Genomic DNA, 21,613 nt, shown 5'->3' with positions numbered 1-21,613 from the left:
TATCCAGGTCCAAGAAACAGAGAGTCCAAAACAAGATGAACCCAAAGATCTCCAAACTGAGACAAACCATAATTAAACTGAAAAAACTTTAAGACAGAGAATTTTAGAGGCATCGAGAGAAAAACAACTAGTCATATAAATGAAAATTCCCATTACACTGTCAGGTGTTTTTCACCAGAAACTTTGCAGAACAGAAGGGAGTGACAGGATATATTTAAAGTCATGAAAGGAAAAAAAACCTACCACCTAGAATATTCAACCCAGCAAGGTTATCATTCAAACTGAAGGAAAGGCAATGTCCCAGACAATGAAAAACAAAAAGCGTTCATTACTACTAACCTGGCCTTACAAGAAGTGTTAAAGGATCTTCTTTAAGTGGAAAAGGAAAGACCATAATTAAAAATAGAGAAATATATGAAAGAAAAAATTCTTACTTATAAAAAAAAATATTTAGTAAAGGCAGGGAATCAGCCACTTAAAAAGATATTCTGAGGGTTAGAAGACAAAAGAAGTAAAATCAACTATAATTACAATAAGTAGTTAAGGGATACACAAAACAGGAACAGATAAAATTGAACATCAAAAACAAATGTGTCAGAGAGTACTATGTAGAGCTTTCAGAATGCATTCAAACATAAGTAATTATCAGCTTAAAATAAACTGATACATATGAAACTCACAGTAACCATAAACTGCAAATCGACAACTGCTGCCAAGTCACTTCAGTCATGTCCGACTCTGTGTGACCCCATAGACGGTAGCCCACCAGGCTCCCCCTTCCCTGGGATTCTCCAGGCAAGAACACTGGAGTGGGTTGCCATTTCCTTCTCCAACGTGTGCAAGTGAAAAGAGAGAGTGAAGTCGCTCAGTCATGTCTGACCCTTAGTGACCCCACGGACTGCAGCCTACCAGGCTCCTCTATCCATGGGATTTTCTAGGCAAGAGTACTGGAGTGGCTTGCCACAGATACAGACAAAAAATAAAGTGAAAGGAACTCAAACATAGTGCAAAAGAAAACCATCAAACCATAAGAGAAGAGATCAAGAGAAAAAGAATGGAACAAAGAAGAGCTACAAAAACAATGAGAAAATAGTTAACGTAATAAGTACATCAGTCAGTTCAGTTCAGTTCAGTTCAGTCGCTCAGTCATGTCCGACTCTTTGCGACCCCATGAATCACAGCACGCCAGGCCTCCCTGTCCATCACCAACTCCCGGAGTTCACTCAAACTCATGTCCATTGAGTCGGTGATGCCATCCAGCCATCTCATTCTCTGTCGTCCCCGTCTCCTCCCACCCCCAATCCCTCCTAGCATCAGACTCTTTTCCAGTAGGTCAACTCATCGCATGAGGTGGCCAAAGTATTGGAGTTTCAGCTTTAGCATCAGTCCTTCCAATGAACACCCAGGATCGATCTCCTCTAGAATGGACTGGTTGGATCTCCTTGCAGTCCAAGGGACTCTCAAGAGTCTTCTCCAGCATCACAGTTCAAAAGCATCAATTCTTCAGCGATCAGCTTTCTTCACAGTCCAACTCTCACGTCCATACACGACCACGGGAAAAACCATAGCCTTGACTAGATGGACCTTGGTTGGCAAAGTAATGTCTCTGCTTTTTAATACGCTATCTACGTTGGTCATAACTTTCCTTCCAAGGAATAAGCGTCTTTTAATTTCATGGCTGCAATCAGCATCTGCAGTGATTTTGGAGTCCCAAAAAAATAAAGTCTGACACTGTTTCCACTGTTTCCCCATCTATTTCCCATGAAGTGATGGGACCAGATGCCATGATCTTCGTTTTCTGAATGTTGAGCTTCAAGCCAACCTTTTCACTCTCATCAAGAGGCTTTTTAGTTCCTCTTCACTTTCTGCCATAAGTGTGGTATCATCTGCATATCTGAGGTTATTGATATTTCTCATGGCAATCTTGATTCCAGCTGGTGCTTCTTCCAGCCCAGCGTTCCTCATGATGTACTCTGCATATAAGTTAAATAAGCAGGGTGACAATATACAACCTTGACGTACTCCTTTTCCTATTTGGAACCAGTCTTTTGTTCCATGACCAGTTCTAACTGTTGCTTCCTGATCTGCATACAGGTTTCTCAAGAGGCAGGTCAGGTGGTCTGGTATTCCTATCTCTTTCAGAATGTTCCACAGTTTCTTGTGATCCACACAGTCAAAGGCTTTGGCATAGTCAATGAAGCAGAAATAGAAGTTGTTCTGGAACTCTCTTGCTTTCTCCATGATCCAGCGGATGTTGTCAATTGGATCTCTGGTGCCTCTGCCTTTTCTAAAACCTGCTTGAACATCTGGGAGTTCACGGTTCACATATTGCTGAAGTCTGGCTTGGAGAATTTTGAGCATGACTTTACTAGCGTGTGAGATGAGTGCAATTGTGCGGTAGTTTGAGCATTCTTTGGCATTGCCTTTCTTTAAAGACTGACCTCTTCCATTCCTGAGGCCACTGCTGAGTTCTCCAAATTTGCTGGCATGTTGAGTGCAGCACTTTCACAGCATCATCTTTCAGGATTTGAAATAGCTCAATTGGAATTCCATCACCTCCACTAGCTTTGTTCGTAGCAATGCTCTCTAAGGCCCACTTGACTTCACATTCCAAGATGTCTGGCTCCAGGTGAGTGATCACGCCATCGTGATTATCTTCATCATGAAGATCTTTTTTGTACAGTTCTTCTGTGTATTCTTGCCACCTCTTCTTAATATCTTCTGCTTCTGTTAGGTCTATACCATTTCTGTCCTTTATCGAGCTCATCTTTGCATGAAATGTTCCCTTGATATCTTTAATTTTCTTGAAAAGATCTCTTGCTTTTCCTATTCTGTTGTTTTCCTCTATTTCTTTGCAATGTTCAATGAGGAAGGCTTTCTTATCTCTCCTTGCTATTCTTTAGAACTCTGTTTTCAGATGCTTATTCTTTCCTTTTCTCCTGTGCTTTTTGCTTCTCTTCTATTCACAGCTATTTGTAAGGCCTCCTTAGACAGCCATTTTGATTTTTTGCATTTCTTTTCCATGGGGATGGTCTTGGTCCCTGTCTCCTGTACAATGTCACAAACCTCAGTCCGGAGTTCATCAGGCACTCTGTCTATCAGATCTAGTCCCTTAAATCTATTTCTTACTTCCACTGTATAATCATAAGGGGTTTGATTTAGGTCATATCTGAAAGGTCTAGTGGTTTTCCCTACTTTCTTCAATTTAACTCTGAATTTGGCAATAAGTACATACCTATCAATAATCACCCTAAACAAACATAAATGGACTACATGCTCTAACCAAAAGACATGGGGTGGCTGAATGTATCAAAAACAATACCCATTTGTATGTTGCCTACTAGAGCCTCACTTCAGATCTAAATACACACACAGGCTGAAACGGAAAGGATGGAGATAGGTATTCCAAGCAAACAGAAACATAAATAAAGCTGTCATAGAAATACTCATATTGCACACAAAATAGACTTTTAAAGAACACTAAAGAATAGACAAAGAATGGCATTACATAATGGCCGATGTGTCAATCTGAGGATGATATATTTTTGCACCCAACACAGAAACACCTAAATATATAAAGCAAATATTAAACAGACACAGGGAGAAATGAACAGTAACATAATACTATTAGAGAACTTTAAAACCCCACTTACATCAATGAATAGACCATCCAGAAAGAAAATTAATAAGAAAACACTGGTCTTAAATGACATATTAGATCAAATTGACTTAATTGACACACATACACACAATATTCCATTCAAAAGCTGCAGAATACATATACATTTCAATGCACAGTCTCCTGAAGAGATCATATAACAGGACCATATGAAGAGATGCAGATAAAGCATTTAACAAAATTTAACATCTATGTTTGATAAAAACTCTCAACAAAGTAGACACAGAGGGAACATACCTCAACATAATGAAGAATATACATGACAAACCCACAGCTAACAACATACTCAATGGTCAAAAGCTGAGAGAATTTCCTCTAAGGTCAGGATGCCCACCAAAGTCACTTTTATTCAACATAATACTGAAAGTCCTGCCCAGAACAATTAAGAAAAGGAGATAGTAGACATCCAATTTGGAAAGGAAAAACTGATGGTAAAGCAGTCCTTTTCTGCAGATGACAGTATACTATATCCAAATAACTCTAAATACATCATGGAAAAGTATTAGAAACAATAAACTCAATAAAATTGTAGGACATAAAACTAATATACAGAAATTCATTGCATTTCGAGAGTCCCCTGTACTGCAAGGAGATCCAACCAGTCCATTCTAAAGGAGATCAATCCTGGGTGTTCATTGGAAGGACTGATGCTAAAGCTGAAACTCCAATACTTTGGCCACCTCTTGCGACGAGTTGACTCACTGGTAAAGACTCTGATGCTGGGAAAGGTTGGGGGCGGGAGGAGAAGGGGACGACAGAGAATGAGATGGCTGGATGGCATCACCGACTCTGTGGACATGAGTTTGAGTGAACTCCGGGAGTTGGTGATGGACAGGGAGGCCTGGCGTACTGTGATTCATGTGGTCACAGAGAGTCGGACACGACTGAGCGACTGAACTGAACTGAATAGTGAACCATCAGAAAGAGAAATTCTCATTTACAATCACATCAAAAAGAATAAAATATCATAAATTTAACCAAAGAGGTGAAAGATTCTGAAACACATAGGACATTTATAAAGGAAATGGAACATATATTGCACTCATGGATTGGAAGAATATTAAAGAATTAATATTTGGAGAAGGAAATGGCAACCCACTCCAGTGTTCTTGCCTGGAGAATCCCAGGGACAGGGGAGCCTGGTGGGCTTCTGTCTGTGGGGTCACAGAGTTGGACACGACTGAAGTAACTCAGCAGCAACATTATTACAATGCCCATATTACCCAATGCAATCCACGTATGTAATGCAATCCCTATCATCTAAGTTACTCATGGCATTCCTCACAGAACTGAAATAATTCTAAAATTTTTGAGAAACCAAAATACACCTTGAATAGCCAAAGCACTCTTGAGAAACAAGAACACAGCTGGAGGCATCATGGGCCCTGATTTCAAACTACTACAAAGCTACAGTAATCAAAACAGTATGGTGCTAGCCCCCAAACAGACACATAGATCAATGAAACAGAATAGAGAATGCTTACATAAACCTATATTTATATGGTCAATTAATTTATGACAAAGGAAGCAAGAGTATACAATGGGGGAAAAGTTTCTTCAATAATTGTGTTGGGAAAACTGGGCAACTACATGCAAAAGAATAAAACTAAACCACTTTCTTATACCATATAACTAAAAAAAAAAAACTCAAAGTGTATTAAAGACAAATGTAAAATCTGAAAGCATAAACTCCTAGAAGGAAGCATAGGCAAAGTACTTACTTATATCTGTCTCCTCAGGCAAGGGAAAAACAAATAAATAGGGCCTAGTTAAAACTTTTGCACTGCGAAGAAAATCATCAACAAAATGAAAATTCAAAATACTGAATGTAGGGCCACCCAAGATGGACAGGTCATAGTGGAGAGTTCTGACAACACATGGTCCACTGGAGAAGGGAATGGAAAAGCGCTTTAGCATTCTTGCCTTGAGAATCCCATGAACAATATGAAAAGGCAAAAAGATATGACACTGAAAGATGAATTCCCCAGGTGGGTAGATGCCCAATATGCTACTGGAGAATAATGGAGAAATGGCTACATAAGGAATTGAGAGGCTGAGCAAAAGTGGAAACAATGCCCAGTTGTGGATGTGTCTGGTGGTGAAAGTAAAGTCCAATGCTGTAAAAACTAATGCTTAGGAACCTAGAATGTTAGGTCTATGAATCAAGAAATCTGGAAGTGGTCAAACAAGAGATGAGAAGAGTGAACATTGACATTTTAGGAACCAGTGAACTAAAATGGATTGGAATGGGTGAATTTAATTCAGATGACCATTACATCTACTACTGTGGGCAAGAATCCCTTAGAAGAAATGGAGTAGCCATCATAGTCAACAAGAGATCCAAAATGCAGTACTTGCATGAAATCTCAAAAGGACAGGATGATCTCTATTTGTTTACAAGGCAAACCATTCAATATCACAGTAATCCAAGTCTGTGCACCAACCACTAATGCCAAAGAAGCTGAAGCTGAACTGTTCTGTGAAAACCTACAAGAACTTCTAGAACTAACGCCAAAAAAAAAAAAAAGATGTCCTTTACATCACAGGGGACTGGAATGCAAAAGTAGGAGGTCAAGAGATACCTGGAGTAACAGGCAAGTTTGGCCTTGGAGTACAGAATGAAGCAGGGCAAAGACTAGCTAAGGTTTGCCAAGAGAATGCACTGGACGTAGCCAACACCCTCTTCCAACAACACAAGAGATGACTTTACACACAGATATCACCAGGTGGTCAATATAAAAATCAGACTGATTATATTCTTTGCAGCCAAAGATTGAGAAGTTCTATACAGTCAGCAAAAACAAGACCAGAAGCTGACTGTGGCTCCGATCACGAACTCCTTATTGCAAAATTCAGACTTAAATTGAAGAAAGTAGGGAAAACATCTAGGCCATTCAGGTATGAGCTAAGACAAATCCCTTATGATTTTACTGTCGAAGTGAAAAATACATTCAAGGGATTGGATCTGATAGAGTGCCTGAAGAACTATGGATGGAGGTTCGTCACATTGTACAACACAATTTTCACTGTAGCACTGTTTACAGTAGCCAATATATGGGAGCAACCTAAATGTCTATCAACTGATGAAAGGATAAAGAAGATGTGGTATATTTACATATGTACAATGATACATTAGTTAGAAAAGAGAATGAAATCTTGCCATCTGTGACAACATGGATGGACCTAGAAGGTTTTATGCCAAGAGAAATGTTAGAAAAAGACAAATACCATATGATACCACTTATGCATTGAATCTAAAAAACAAAAATAAACAAAACAGAATTAGACCCTCAGATACAGACAAAAAGCTGGTTGTTTTCAGAGGGAAGGGTGGTGGTAGGATAATACATACCCTTTCTGCAGGAATGACTCTCACCTTCCAAATGGACAAGGCAGATCCCAATCAATCATATTTGTGATGATGTGATAGTCGCTCAGTCGTGTCTGACTCTTTGCAACTGTAGCCCACCAGGCTCCTCTGTCCCTGGAATTCTCCAGGCAAGAATACTGGAGTGGTTAGCCATTTCCTTTTCCAGGAGGGCTGCCTAATAATGCTTTGGCCCAGTGGCTGTGACATATTCATCTAGGATGGTGCCATTACTGGGGTGGCATCCTAAAGCATTGGCTTCTCTTTCTTGCTTTGCTTGCTTGTTGCCCTTAACTGCACTGCAAAGCCATGCTCAGGGCCTCACTCGTTTGTGTGTCTCAAGCCTCAGTTCCCCCCCACAGAAAAAGGTTACACAAATAACCTTGATCTGAGTACTATATAAAAAGCTGGAATACCCAGTAATTGATTTAAATGAAAAGTAAATGGAGTGTTCCTTGGATCATGAGAACAGGTATATCTATATTACTGGCCACGCTAAATCCCCACTTGCCTTTTGAAAATATTTGAAAAAGCAGCTGCATAATCTATGGAAAGTGATACGCAAAGCAGAGAATCTGTGTTAAGGGGTCTTCAACATTCACTGCTTCCAGGGATACTTCTCTTCCAAATCAGGAGCAGAAAGTCTAGTCCCGCTGCCTTTTGATTTGCCCTTTCAGCTAAGCTTTCATGGCCCTTATTGTTAGTTGAGATACTGCTCTCCCAAGAACTAGAGAGTGTCCAAGGCTCAGCTCACCATGACAATAGGAAATTTAACTCATGCTAATGACGTGAGCTAGACACAAGCCAGAGAATCAAGAAGCCAAAGGTTCTATGTCCTTCCACTATCCTCTGAAGTCATCTCCTTTATGCCCTGCAGTTTCACTTGATGCTTCCTAAATAGAGATGGCCCATAGAATCCAGAAAGTCTTCAGCCAAGCTTCAAGGTAAGACTGAGCTGGAAAAGGTAGGGTCAAATCTGGTGTTTGCTTCTGTCACCTATACTCTGCTCAGAGTTCCTTCAAAATACCTATCAATCTGTATTTGTGCTTATGTCATTTTGGCCTATTGTGATTTTTTTTTTTTCCTAGAAAGAGCCAACTGGAGGCTTCTAAGCTCATAAGATTTTCTATGGCTAATGACTTTATGTCTTAGTTCCCTGAAACTTTCTGAGCATCAGAAATGTTTTGTGATTCTGGGGCCCAATCCCATGCTACTATATTAGAATCTCTGTGACAGGGTCAGATATCAGGATCGTTTTCAGTGTCACAGGTAGTTACATGGTAACGTGATACTACATTCCCACTAGACCATCCATTCCTCCACTGTTCCAGACTAAGCACTGGATCTCCTGACTTCTAACTCTTGACTTGCCACTATACTTGCTATATGACCTTGCCCAAGTCACTTAATTCTCATGGGCTTCAAGTTCCTTATCTACAGGGAAGAGAAAGTGGAATGGGAAACTAGGTTTTATCAGTGATTATCAACATGTTCACTTTTGGAACTTTTGAACATTTTGGATATGATGGTTCAGATTTGTCTTTGCATTCTCCTCCAGCCCCTACCATCACACAACCATTCTGAAACCTGGCACATTTTTAGCTAGGATGTATCTAAGTTTTTTAATTAATTTTGTTTGTTTGTTTTACTTCTTTTTGGCTGTGCTGGGTCTTTGTTGCCGTGTGAGTTTTCACTAGTTGTAGAGCATGGGCTTCTCATTGCAGTGGCTTCTCCTTGCTGAGCACGGGCTCTAGGATATGTGGGCTCAGTAGTTGCAGTTTCCGGGCTCTGGAGCACAAGATCAATGGTTGTGGCACACAAGCTTAGTTGCTCCATGGTACGTGGGGTCTTCCCAGATCAGGTATCAAAACCAGGTCTCCTGCACTGGCAGGTTTTCTTTACCAATGAGCCACCAGGGAAGCCCGTAGGATGTACTCTTTTAGCATAACATATGGGAGCCACTTTTATAGGTTGATCTTGTGAAGGGAGGGTTAGCAAAATATCTAATAAGAAGGGCCTTGGGAGAAGGAAAAAGGGAAAAAAAAGAAAGCTCATAGGGAAGGGGTTTCTTTGCTTATCACAAGGGGAATGGCATATGGGGCCACCAGTGTTAAGACTGCACATGCATTGGAGGGGACAGAAGTAGGGATTTTCAGAGCAGAGTGAGAAAATCCATTCCAGACTCTTCACTGCTTTGTGCTGTTGCGCATGTTGGAATGTCCCACTCAGATTTAAAGAGCCACAGTCTTCTGGATACTATGTAGGTGTGGTAAGATCTGAGATTTTAAGGTCTTTTGATGTTGGGATGTACAATCCACCTATAAATGCTAGGGTACATAGATGATGATTTTTGGAGATTCTGATACAATAGGTCTGGAATGATGCCCAGCCATCCATACGTTTTTAAATACCTACAGGTGATCTTTGTACACAGTCGATGATCAGATTTACTTTAAAATTTTTATCTTTTCTTTTGACTTGTCCAAGTTCTTATCACTCTCCCTCCTATCACACAAGACTCTGCTGCCTTTGTGGGAAGAAACACCCCTTCCCCAAGTCAGACCCTTCCCTGCTTCAGAATATTTGGTTTCGCAAGCAGAATACAAGTTGGATTCAGTCCCCAATTTCACCCTTGACTAGGTGCCTCGTGTAGAGCATAGCTGTGACCAAAGGAGAAAAAAAGAGTACTGACTGGAGACGCAGATTTGTGTTGCAGTCGCATACACCCCTCTCCCGATTTTTAGCTGTTTAAACTCGGGCAAGTTGCTTAAACTCTTCGAACTTCAGTTTGATTATGTCAAAGAAGGATGAAGACACCTACTAAAATAACCAGATCCAATGGCAATAATAAACCTACCAAATCAATTCTGAGAGCTCAGAGTTGAACCTCTGAGCAGTATTTGATCCTTTTGATCATTTCTGTCTTCTTGAATCACTTCCTCTCCTTCGCTTCTGGGCTACCACTCCCCCTTCATTTCTTGCCTCTGTGACCATTCTTTCCCAGCCCCTTTTGCTGAAGTCTTTTTTCTTTCCCAACTTTTAATCATTGGAGTACCTAGGACTTAGTCTTCAGATCTCGATTTTCATCTGTTTATTCTGATTTTGGGGGCGTCCCGGGTGGCACCAGTGGTAAAGAAACTGTCTGCCAGTGCAGGAGAACTAAGAGACGCTGGTTCGATCCCTGTGCTGGGATGATCCCCTGGAGGAGGAAATGGCAACCCACTCCAGTATTCTTGCCTAGAAAACCCCATGGACAGAGAAGCCTGGTGGGCTATAGTCCATGGGGTCACAAAGAGTCGGATATGACTAAAGTGACTTAGCACAGCATTCTGATTTTTCAGGTAGTCTCATCCACTTCTATGACTTTAAATATTATTTTTATGCCAGTGACCTTCAAAAGGCTGTATCTCCAGCCACAATTTTTCCCATTAATTTTAAACTTTAAAAAAATGTATTTATTTTTAATTGAAAGATAATTCCTTCACAATATTGTATTGGTTTCTACCATATATCAACACAAACCAGCCATAGGTATACATATGTCCCCTCCCCCTTGAACATCCCTCCCACCTTCCACCCTATACCACCCCTCTAGGCTGTCACAGAGCACCAGACTTGAGCTCCTTGTGTCATATAGCAAATTTCCACTGGCTATCTAATTTTACACATGGTAATGTATGTTTTAATGCTACTCTCTTAATTTGTCCTTCCCTCTCCTTCCCCTCTGTGTCCACAAGTCTCTTCTCTATGTCCGTGTCTCTGTTGCTGCCCTGCATAGGTTCATCAGTACCATCTTTCTAGATTCCATATGTATGTGTTAATATACAATATTTGTCTTTCTCTTTCTGACTTACTTCACTCTGTATAATAGGCTCTAGGTTCATCCACCTCATTCGAACTGAGTCAAATGCATTCCTTTTTATGGCTGAGTAATATTCCATTGTGTTTATGTACCATAACTTCTTTATCCATTCATCTGTTGATGGATATCTAGGTTGCTTCCACTTTCTAGCTATAGTAAATAGTGCTGCAATAAACACTGGGGTACATATATCTTTTTCAATTTTGGTTTCCTCACAGTATATGCCCAGTAGTAGAACTGTTGGGTCATATGGTGGTTTTGACTCCTGGAGAAGGGAATGGCAACCCACTCCAGTACTCTTACAGGGAGAATCCCATGGACAGAGAAGCCTGACAGGCTACAGTCCATGGGGTAGCAAAAAGTTGGATACGACTTAGTGACTAACACACACATATGGTAGTTTTATTCCTAGTTTTTGAAGTCAAATTGCCTACTCAGCAACTCCATTTGGATATATAATAGACATCCTAAATTTAATACAACAGACTCATTTTGTTCCCCAAACTTATTCTTTCCACAGCCTCCCAACTTCAGTATATACTCTTTGCATTTGTTCAATTTCTCAGGCTTAAAGCCTCTTTATGTCATGCCACACTCACAATCTACCAGAAAATCTATAAGCTCTACTTCAAACTATATTTAGTACCTGGTCTCCACTGCCATCATTCTAGTCTCCTTTTCCATCAATATTCTCCTCAGCTATTGCAGTGAAAGAGTAAGTGGTTCCTTCCAACCACTTTGCTCCATCCAAGTCTATATTCTCCACAGCATCCAAAGAACTCACTTCTTTGGTCAAAATCTTCCCATGCTATCCTCTCTCACTGAAAATAAAATCACAAAGTTTTCTGATGGCCTTTCCATGAGGGTATGTGACATCTTTCTCTGACCTCTTAAGTAATTCAGCTCCTTGATCACTCCTCTCCAGACACACTGGACTCCACATTGGCCCTCAAACACATGTGTTCCTGTCTAGGGGTCTTTGCACTACTAGCCCTCTATTTGGAACATTCTCTTTTGAGATAGCTATAGTCCATCATCTTACTTGATTCACATCTTTGCTCAAAAGTCATCTCATTACAAAGTGCTCCCTTGGTCCTTAATCTAAAACATTACCTAACTCCCATACTCTATCTTCTTATCCAGTTTTATTTTTATTCATAGTTCACTCAGTTCAGTTCAGTAGCTCAGTCATGTCCGACTCTCTGCGACCCCATGAATCACAGCACGCCAGGCCTCCCTGTCCATCACCAACTCCCAGAGTTCACTCAAACTCATGTCCACAGAGTCGGTGATGCCATCCAGCCATCTTGTTCTCGGTCCTCCCCTTCTCCTCCCACCCCCAACCCTTCCCAGCATCAGACTCTTTTCCAGTGAGTCAACTCATCGCATGAGGTGGCCAAAGTATTGGAGTTTCAGCTTTAGCATCAGTCCTTCCAATGAACACCCAGGATCGATCTCCCTTAGAATGGACTGGTTGGATCTCCTTGCGGTACAAGGGACTCTCAAGAGTCTTCTCCAACACCACAGTTCAAAAGCATCGATTCTTCGGCGATCAGCTTTCTTCACAGTCCAACTCTCACATCCATACATGACCACGGGAAAAACCATTGCCTTGCTAGACAGACCTTGGTTGGCAAAGTAATGTCTCTGCTTTTTAATATATTATCAAGGTTGATCATAACTTTCCTTCCAAGGAGTAAGCGTCTTTTAATTTCATGACTGCAATCAGCATCTGCAGTGATTTTGGAGCCCAAAAAAACAAAGTCTGACACTGTTTCCACTGTTTTTCCATCTATTTCCCATGAAGTGATGGGACCAAATGCCATGATCTTTGTTTTCTGAATGTTGAGCTTCAAGCCAACCTTTTCACTCTCCTCTTTCACTTTCATCAAGAGGCTTTTGAGTTCCTCTTCACTTTCTGCCATAAGGGTAGTGCCATCTGCATATCTGAGATTATTGATATTTCTCCCAGCAATCTTGATTCCAGCCTGTGCTTCTTCCAGCCCAGCGTTCCTCATGATGTACTCTGCATATAAGTTAAATAAGCAAGGTGACAATATACAGCCTTGACGCACTCCTTTTCCTATTTGGAACCAGTCTGTTGTTCCATGTCCAGTTCTGACTGTTGCTTCCTGACCTGCATACAGGTTTCTCAAGAGGCAGGTCAGGTGGTCTGGTATTCCCATCTCTTTCAGAATGTTCCACAGTTTACTGTGATCCACACAGTCAAAGGCTTTGGCATAGTCAATGAAGCAGAAATAGATGATTTTCTGGAACTCTCTTGCTTTTTCCATGATCCAGCGGATGTTGGCAATTTGATCCCTTGTGCCTCTGCCTTTTCTAAAACCTGCTTGAACATCTGGGAGTTCACGGTTCACATATTGCTGAAGCCTGACTTGGAGAATTTTGAGCATGACTTTACTAGCGTGTGAGATGAGTGCAATTGTGCGGTAGTTTGAGCATTCTTTGGCATTGCCTTTCTTTGGGATTGGAATGAAGACTGACCTTTTCCAGTCCTGTGGCCACTGCTGAGTTTTCCAAATTTGCTGGCATATTGAGTGCAGCACTTTCAAAGCATCATCTTTCAAGATTTGAAATAGCTCAACTGGAATTCCATCACCTCCACTAGCTTTGTTCATAGTGATGCTCTCTAAGGCCCACTTGACTTCACATTCCAAGATGTCAGGCTCTAGGTCAGTGATCACGTTATCGTGACTATCTTGGTTGTGAAGATCTTTTTTGTACAGTTCTTCTGTGTATTCTTGCCACCTCTTCTTAATATCTTCTGCTTCTGTTAGGCCCATACCATTTCTGTCCTTTATCAAGCCCATCTTTGCATGAAATGTTCCCTTGGAATCTCTAATTTTCTTGAAGAGATCTCTTGTTTTTCCTGTTCTGTTGTTTTCCTCTATTTCTTTGCATTGATCACTAAGGAAGGCTTTCTTATCTCTCCTTGCTATTCTTTGGAACTCTGCATTCAGATGCTTATATCTTTCCTTTTCTCCTTTGCTTTTCGCTTCTCTTCTTTTCACAGCTATTTGTAAGGCCTCCTCAGACAGCCATTTTGCTTTTTTGCATTTCTTTTCCATGGGGATGGTCTTGGTCCCTGTCTCCTGTACAATGTCACGAACCTCCATCCAGAGTTCATCAGGCACTCTATCTATCAGATCTAGTCCCTTCAATCTATTTCTCACTTCCACTGTATAATCATAAGGGATTTGATTTAGGTCATATCTGAATGGTCTAGTGGTTTTCCCTACTTTCTTCAATTTCAGTCTGAATTTGGCAATAAGGAGTTCATGATCTGAGCTACAGTCAGCTCCTGGTCTTGTTTTTGCTAACTGTATACAGCTTCTCCATCTTTGGCTGCAAAGAATATAATCAATCTTATTTCGGTGTTGACCATCTGGTGATGTCCATGTGTAGAGTATTCTCTTGTGTTGTTGGAAGAGGGTGTTTGCTATGACCAGTGTGTTCTTTTGACAAAACTCTATTAGCCTTTGCCCTGCTTCATTCGTGCTCCAAGGCCAAATTTGCCTGTTACTCCAGGTGTTTCTTGACTTCCTACTTTTGCATTCCAGTCCCCTATAATGAAAAGGACATCTTTTTTGGGTGTTAGTTCTAAAAGGTCTTGTAGGTCTTCACAGAACTGTTCAACTTCGGCTTCTTCAGCGTTACTGCTTGGGGCATAGGCCTGGATTACTGTAATATTGAATGGTTTGCCTTGGAAACGAACCGAAATCATTCTGTCGTTTTTAAGATTGCATCCAAGTACTGCATTTCGGACCCTTTGTTGACCATGATGGCTACTCCATTTCTTCTAAGGGATTCCTGCCCACAGTAGTAGATGTAATGGTCATCTGAGTTAAATTCACCCATTCCAGTCCATTTTAATTCACTGATTCCTAGAATGTCTATGTTCATTCTTGCCATCTCCTGTTTGACCACTTCCAATTTGCCTTGATTCATGGACCTAACATTCCAAGTTCCTATGCAATATTGCTCTTTACAGCACCGGACCTTGCTTCTATCATTGGTCACATTCACAACTGGGTATTGGTTTTGCTTTTGCTCCATCCCTTTATTCCTTCTAGAGTTACTTCTCCACTGATCTCCAGTAGCATACTGGGCACCTACCGACATGGGGAATTCCTCATTCAGTATCCTATCATTTTGCCCTACAATTCCAAGAGACGGGAGACAGACAACAAATTAGCAAAACACGTATAAATATGTCAAGCAGTGAACTATGATACTGTTCATAGTTTACTACTTGACATATTTATACGTGTTTTGCTAATTTGTTGTCTGTCTCCCCTCTCTTGGAATTATAAATGTAGCTATATTCCCAGCATCTAGAACAGTGCCTGGCACAGTATAGGGCTCAATAAATATTTGTTAAGTGAATAGGTACATGAAAAGATGCTAGTGCTATAATAATTAAATGAGAGAATGTATATGAAGGGTTTGGTACATGCCTGATACTTATTAGATACTCAGTAACTGTTCATTTCCTCTCCACTTTCAGCTTTTATCTTTCCCCAAAAAATATTTATTGAGAGCCTCCTCTAAACCACTCAATCTGTCAGGTGATGGTGATAAAAAATGTATCTACTACAAGGAACTCATGTTCTAGTTGCTACACACTGGTGATAGAGGCAGAGTTATAAAGAAATAACCACCAATCTCCCAGTTCTTTCCACCTTACATATGTGTACTGCTGCTGCTAAGTTGCTTCAGTTGTGTCTGACTCTGTGCGACCCCATAGATGGAAGCCCATCAGGCTCCATCGTCCCTGGGATTCTCCAGGCAAGAACACTGGAGTGGGTTGCCATTTCCTTTTCCAGTGCATGAAAGTGAAAGTGAAGTCACTCAGTCATGTCCGACTCTTTGCGACCCCATGGACTGCAGCCTACCAGGCTCCTCTGTCCATGGGATTTTCCAGGCAAGAGTACTGGAGTGGGGTGCCATTGCACTGCCCTGTATAAAATAGATAGCTAATGGGAAGCTACTGTATAGTATAGAGAGCTCAGCTCAGTGCTCTGTGGTGACCTAAATGGATGGGATGTCGGGGGGGGGGGGTTAGAAGGGATGTCCAAGAGGGAGGGGGTATATGTATACGTATAACTGATTCACTTCATCATACAGCAGAAACACAACATTGTAAAGTAGCTATATCCCAATTTTTAAAAAAGGAAAGAACCACCAGACAATGTAACAAACACTGCAAAGAGACAGTATACTGTGAGAACACCGGTAATGGGGACAGTTAAGGCAGGTTTCAGAGAGCAGTGACATTTAAGCTGAGTCTTGAAGGATAAATAGGGATTTTGTGCAGTAAGGGAGAAGGATATTCCATTCACAGGCATCCCTGGGAAAGGAACACAAAGACACAAAAATATCCCCCTCCAAGACCACATGGTTTCTTAGCTCCTTAGTTTAAGAGAAAGAATAGCAAAATGAAATGAAAAGAAAGTGTAGCTGTTAAAGCATAGTTGTTGACACCACCAGCTACCTCCTCACTTGATATGGAACATCATATTTTTCAGAGTTCTTACATCTCCTAGGGCTTCCCAGGTTTAGTGGTAAAGAATCTGCCTGCCAATGTGGTGACTCAGGAAACCTGAGTTTGATCCCTGGATTGAGAAAATCCCCTGGAAGAGGAAATGGCAACCCACTCCAGTATTCTTGCCTAGGAAATCTCATGGACAGAGGAGCCTGGCAGGCTACAGTCCATGAAGCTGCAAAGAATCGGACATAACTGAGCACACACGCACATACACTTCCTTATATATCTTTGGCTCTAACAATATATTGTCAGGTAGTGATCTACTTATCATAGAGCCAAAGAAACTAAGGCTCCAAGGCCACACAGAACACTAACGGAGGATTTAGGGTTAGAATTCAAGATGCCTGTCGGACTGCCAATATCTGGCAATGTGAAGCGAAAGGCAGAAGATTGTCCTTTCCAACTACTTAAAAACATTTCTACAACCACTTTCTAGAGGTAGGCATTTCATGTCACCTTTTTTTCTAAGTTGGCCACATCTAGCTGCCATTTACTGAGAATATATCCAACTAAATTCACCACATAGGCTATTTCACCACTTTTCACAATGACCCTGTGGTAGGTGGTATTGTTATGGCTATTATTTTATAAAAATGAGGAAACAATTGCTTTAGTAGATTTTAAGTCAATTGCTTTAGATTTTAAGTACTTTAATTAATCCAAAGATATTCAATATAAAAGAGGCTGTGCCAGGTTTTATGATCTGGTTTGACACCAGGGCCATGTTCTTCCAGCTCTGTTACATCTCTGAAATGAAATCTAATCTAAAGCACAAGTCCATCTTCTATTTGTTCTTCCTCTGGGTTACCTATATGGCAGAGTATGGCATGCTTGGCCTTGTACGTGTTATTCAGAATTGTTTACTCACTGGAAATTACATCTTCCATTGTAATTTTATATTTATACATTTCTCTAGCCAAGTTATACCACATGTACTCATGTACAATCTTCAGCTTTAGCTGTCATATAAGTGTGGTCATATGAATCATCCTCATGTCTCCAATTATAACACAGCTAAATAGGAAAAAATGACCACCAAAGGTAAAGTTAGTCTAGTCAATATGGTTAGTTTTTATAAAACCATAAACAAAATCAAGAAGAAAAAATTTGGGGGCATTTTGCTGACAGCTCTTGTATAATCCAGTAACCACAGGAGATATGAACATTTCCTTAACCTACACCTATTCGTACTTAGATGAAGAAAATATTAAAATCCTATTTGCTATATATTTGCCTCAAAAGAGGTCCTTCTCCTGTGATGAAGACCAATTATGTCTCTATTCTTCAAGACTTCTATTTTTGTTCTTAATTTTGAGATGTGGTGACTGGTTTTTCTACTGTCTCTGAAGCACTATTCAGCAATCATTTGTTAATGGTATCTACAGAAAGCAATCAGATGCACTGTCTTTCTGTGAAGAAAGTACACTGAACTTCATCTGTTAAGTCCTTGCCCTGAGAGATAAGAAATTAAACACACTTCAGTTTATTCTAATGTTCCTCTTCTCTAGTTTTTGATTTTTGTCAGTTGTATTATTTTTACAATTTAAAGCTCTATAGCAGTTTTATTTTTTCCTGTAACCATATTTTCATAACTGCTTAGTCTTAATTCTAAATTTAAATCTATTTATTATTATAATACCACAGCTGGGTTTTAAACTTCTTTATGCCCAAGTTTTAAATTTTGATTCATATCTAAGTTGGCCTGGTTTCATTTTCAAGTTCTTTCCTTTTTTATGAGCAAATTATGGGTGCTGTAGTCTGTGGGTTTTTTGTACGCTTGAGAATGTCTCCTGGTTTTATATTTGAAAAGCAACTTATCTAGGCATACAATTCATACTTCTCTTAGATTTTGTCAAAACAGTTCCATTTTTCTGGTATCAAGAGTTGCTGTGGGGCTTTCCAAGTGGCTCAGTGGTATAGAACCTGCCTGCCAATATGGGAGACATAGGTTTGATTCCTAATCTGGGAAGATCCCACATGCTGCAGAGCAACTAAGTCCTTTGTGCCACAACTTTTCTTTTTTTTAATTTCACTTATTTAATTGGTGGAAAGTACTCTAGAGCCCAGGTACCACAATGACTGAAGCTCGTGCCCTAGAGCCCATGCTCTGCAACAAGAGAAGCCATTGCATTGAGAAACCCGAGCACCACACCTAGAGAGTAGCCCCTGCTTGCACAACTAGAGAAGAGTCCTCGTAGCAACAAAGACCCAGCACAGCCGTGCCAAAAAAAATAAAATAAATTATATTGAAAAAAATACCAGTTGCTCTGGACAAGTTTGAGGAAAACTTCATTTTCCCCTTTAATGTTAAACTTCTGCTTGGATGCCTATATTATTTCTTTACCCTTAAAGTTCAGTAACTTCATCAAGATGCGTCACAGCAGGTTTTTGTATTAATCTTTCTTGGCATTGGCATGATGTTTTTTTCCTACCTCCAAATTCACATTTTTATTTTGGGAAAGTTCTTTTCTGCAGTTTTCTGAATCTTTTTGTTGATTGCATGAGTGAGTGTGTCTGTGTGTGTGTGTGTGTCTGTGTGTGTGTGTTCTTTAGGAAGATGGGGCATTTTGTATATTCCACCTGTCTACTGTCTTCTCTGTAAGTCACAGGTATCTTTTCTTCCCCTATTTTTCCTGTATACTCTTCTATAGACTGTTTTATATTCTAAGCTTCATTTTAAATTGTACTTATTCTACTTTTATTATTTCATTATGATTTTCCTCTAATGTAATATTTTACTTCTCTCTTCCAACTTGCTCTATTAATTTGCTTATCATCCTTCACTGTTTTAACATCTCCTTTTGTTATGAGACTTTTTAAACTTTAAATTTCTTTAAAATTACAGTGAGTTGAATTATCTTTTTCTTTAGTTAATTCTCTATTGTATTTGTCTTCTCTATCTCCCCTCCCTAATCTGTGTTTTATATTGATTCTTTTCTGACACATACATAGTTATTTGGGGTCAGGTAGGAGAAGAAAATGGCAACCCACTCCAATATTCTTGCCTGGAGAATCCCATGGATGGAAGAGCTTTGTGGGCTATAGTCCACAGGGTCTCAAAGAGTCGGACACGACTGAGGGACTTTACTTCACATTCTTAAAGAACATAATGGAGAGAGATGGGAAATGAAGCTAGAAAGCCCACAGCTTCAATTCAGTTTGTTTTACTGGAACTGCTCTCCAGAGCTCACTTTCCTATTGCTCTTAAGGCCCATCTCACCTCAGCCTTAGACATGTGGGCTATGAGACGACTTCCCCTTCCTCCTATACTTTCCTGTACCTTTTAAACAGTACCACTTAGGAGGAGTGCGTGTGCATGCTCAATCACTTCAGTCGTGTCTGACTCTTTGTGATCCTATGGACGGTAGTCTGGCAGGCTCCTCGGTCCATGGCATTCTCCGGGCAAGCATACTGGAGTGGATTGCCATACCCTCTTCCAGGGGATCTTCCCCACCCAGGGATCGAATCCCTGTCTCCTGCATCTTCTGCATCGAAGGCAGATTCTTCACCGCTGAACCACTGTGGAAGCCCACTTAGAAGGAGAGACTACAGGAAAGACTGGAAGGTCATTATGACTGCCTTCAATTCTGTCTCCCTGCTAGCTTGTTTTACCAAGTAACAAGAGAGATTGCCTGCTTGTCTTGCAGCTGGCACATGCCTATGAATTTGATTACTCTTAACTGAAGGAATATGGGCAGATCCTTTAAACATTTAATGCTCATTTGTAGGAAAATCTGTGCCTTGCTCGAAGCCTGAGGGCAAAGATACTAGATGTTAATGCCTCCCCTCACCACAGTTTAAGTTATAAGAGGGAATTGACACTACTTTTCCATGAAACAAAGACTGACAAACTTGAGTCTGTTTGGATTTTCAGACTTGGATATTTGGCAGTATTTTTAAAAAATGAATGAAGCATATCACATCAAGGAAAACAACTGATGATATTTGTTGACAATAAAATTCAAGCTTTCTAAAATCTTGTACTTACCATTATGAAGTAGCTTTTCAATACATAAATACTATTCTGATGATATCGGTGGTGATTCTAACAAACATGATTTTTGATATTGCATCATAAAATTGTGTTAACACTTGAAAGGTTTGCATGACTCCGTAAGCCAGTATTTTCCAAATAACCAATCATGCGTGCTACAAAATCATGCATGGGGAAAAATTCCATTCAAAGTGCAAGGGAAATCAATGGATTTTAAAGTAACAGAGTAGTAACTGACTCACTGATATAGTTTTAGAATCTACATTGCAATTAACCTTTAAGAAACTATTTAATACCACTTATCAAGTTTTGGTGTAATATCAAAGAAGAATATCTAGAATTATCTGGAAATGCTTTAAAAATAATTTCCTTTTATGACTGCATTCTGTTTGAGGCCAGATTTTTTATTCAAATACTTTAACCAAAGTATATAGCAAGAGATGGAACATAGATTGAGAATCCAGCTGTCTTCTATTAAGCCAAACATGAAAGATTTGCAAAACTGAGTGCCACACTTATTAAATTTTCTTGTTTTGGAAAATAAGCTATCTTTACTAAGATATGTTATTTATGTTAGCATGAAATGAGATCATTATTGTTATTTAAGAATAAAGTAATAAATAATTACTTGAAAATTTTCTTTAATTACTAATACAGTAAATAAAGATATAATCCACATAAGCAAAGGATTTTTGGAATCCTTAATAATTCTTAAGAATGTAGAGACAGCCTTAGACCAGCAAGTTTGAGTATCTGTATTAGGTGTACAATGTAGTACAGAAGTAAGTTGTGCAGGAATGTGAAAGCAGAGAAAACATTATGGGTTAGAACTGGCTTTGTTCCAGAGTGGGATGCAGACAATAGATGGTGAAGATTCAGATGTGAGAAGCAGAGAAGCAACAGCGTGAGAAGAAGTGTGGTGGGGATAAGAGGGTGGGTTGGGGAGGACTATGAGGATCTCTCAAGCCTCAAATCTCCCTGTACACCACCTCATCTCTCTGACCCTTCATCTCGTCAGCACATTCCCTCTCTCTTCTTTTTCATTTTGGCTTTTACTCTCTCACTTGCTCTCTCATCACAGCTGAAAACGATTCTCTGCTTTTCAGGACTCATATTGGGTCCACCTGGGTAATTCACATTAA

The 21,613-nt window shown here is 40.1% G+C and overlaps 1 long non-coding RNA gene across 2 annotated transcripts in view; it reads right to left on the bottom strand.

The window, feature by feature from the left end:
* Nucleotides 1-21,613, bottom strand: part of LOC129563255 (uncharacterized) — a 174,330-nt gene that overhangs the window by 109,052 nt on the left and 43,665 nt on the right. The window lies entirely within an intron of this gene.

The sequence above is a fragment of the Moschus berezovskii genome, chromosome 9, assembly GCF_049115385.1.
Source record: "Moschus berezovskii isolate FMDL1 chromosome 9, NW_MosBer_1.0, whole genome shotgun sequence".
NCBI classification, from domain to species: domain Eukaryota; kingdom Metazoa; phylum Chordata; class Mammalia; order Artiodactyla; family Moschidae; genus Moschus; species Moschus berezovskii.
Note: the sequence above shows the minus strand (reverse complement) of the source record. Positions and strands in the feature narration are given on the sequence as shown.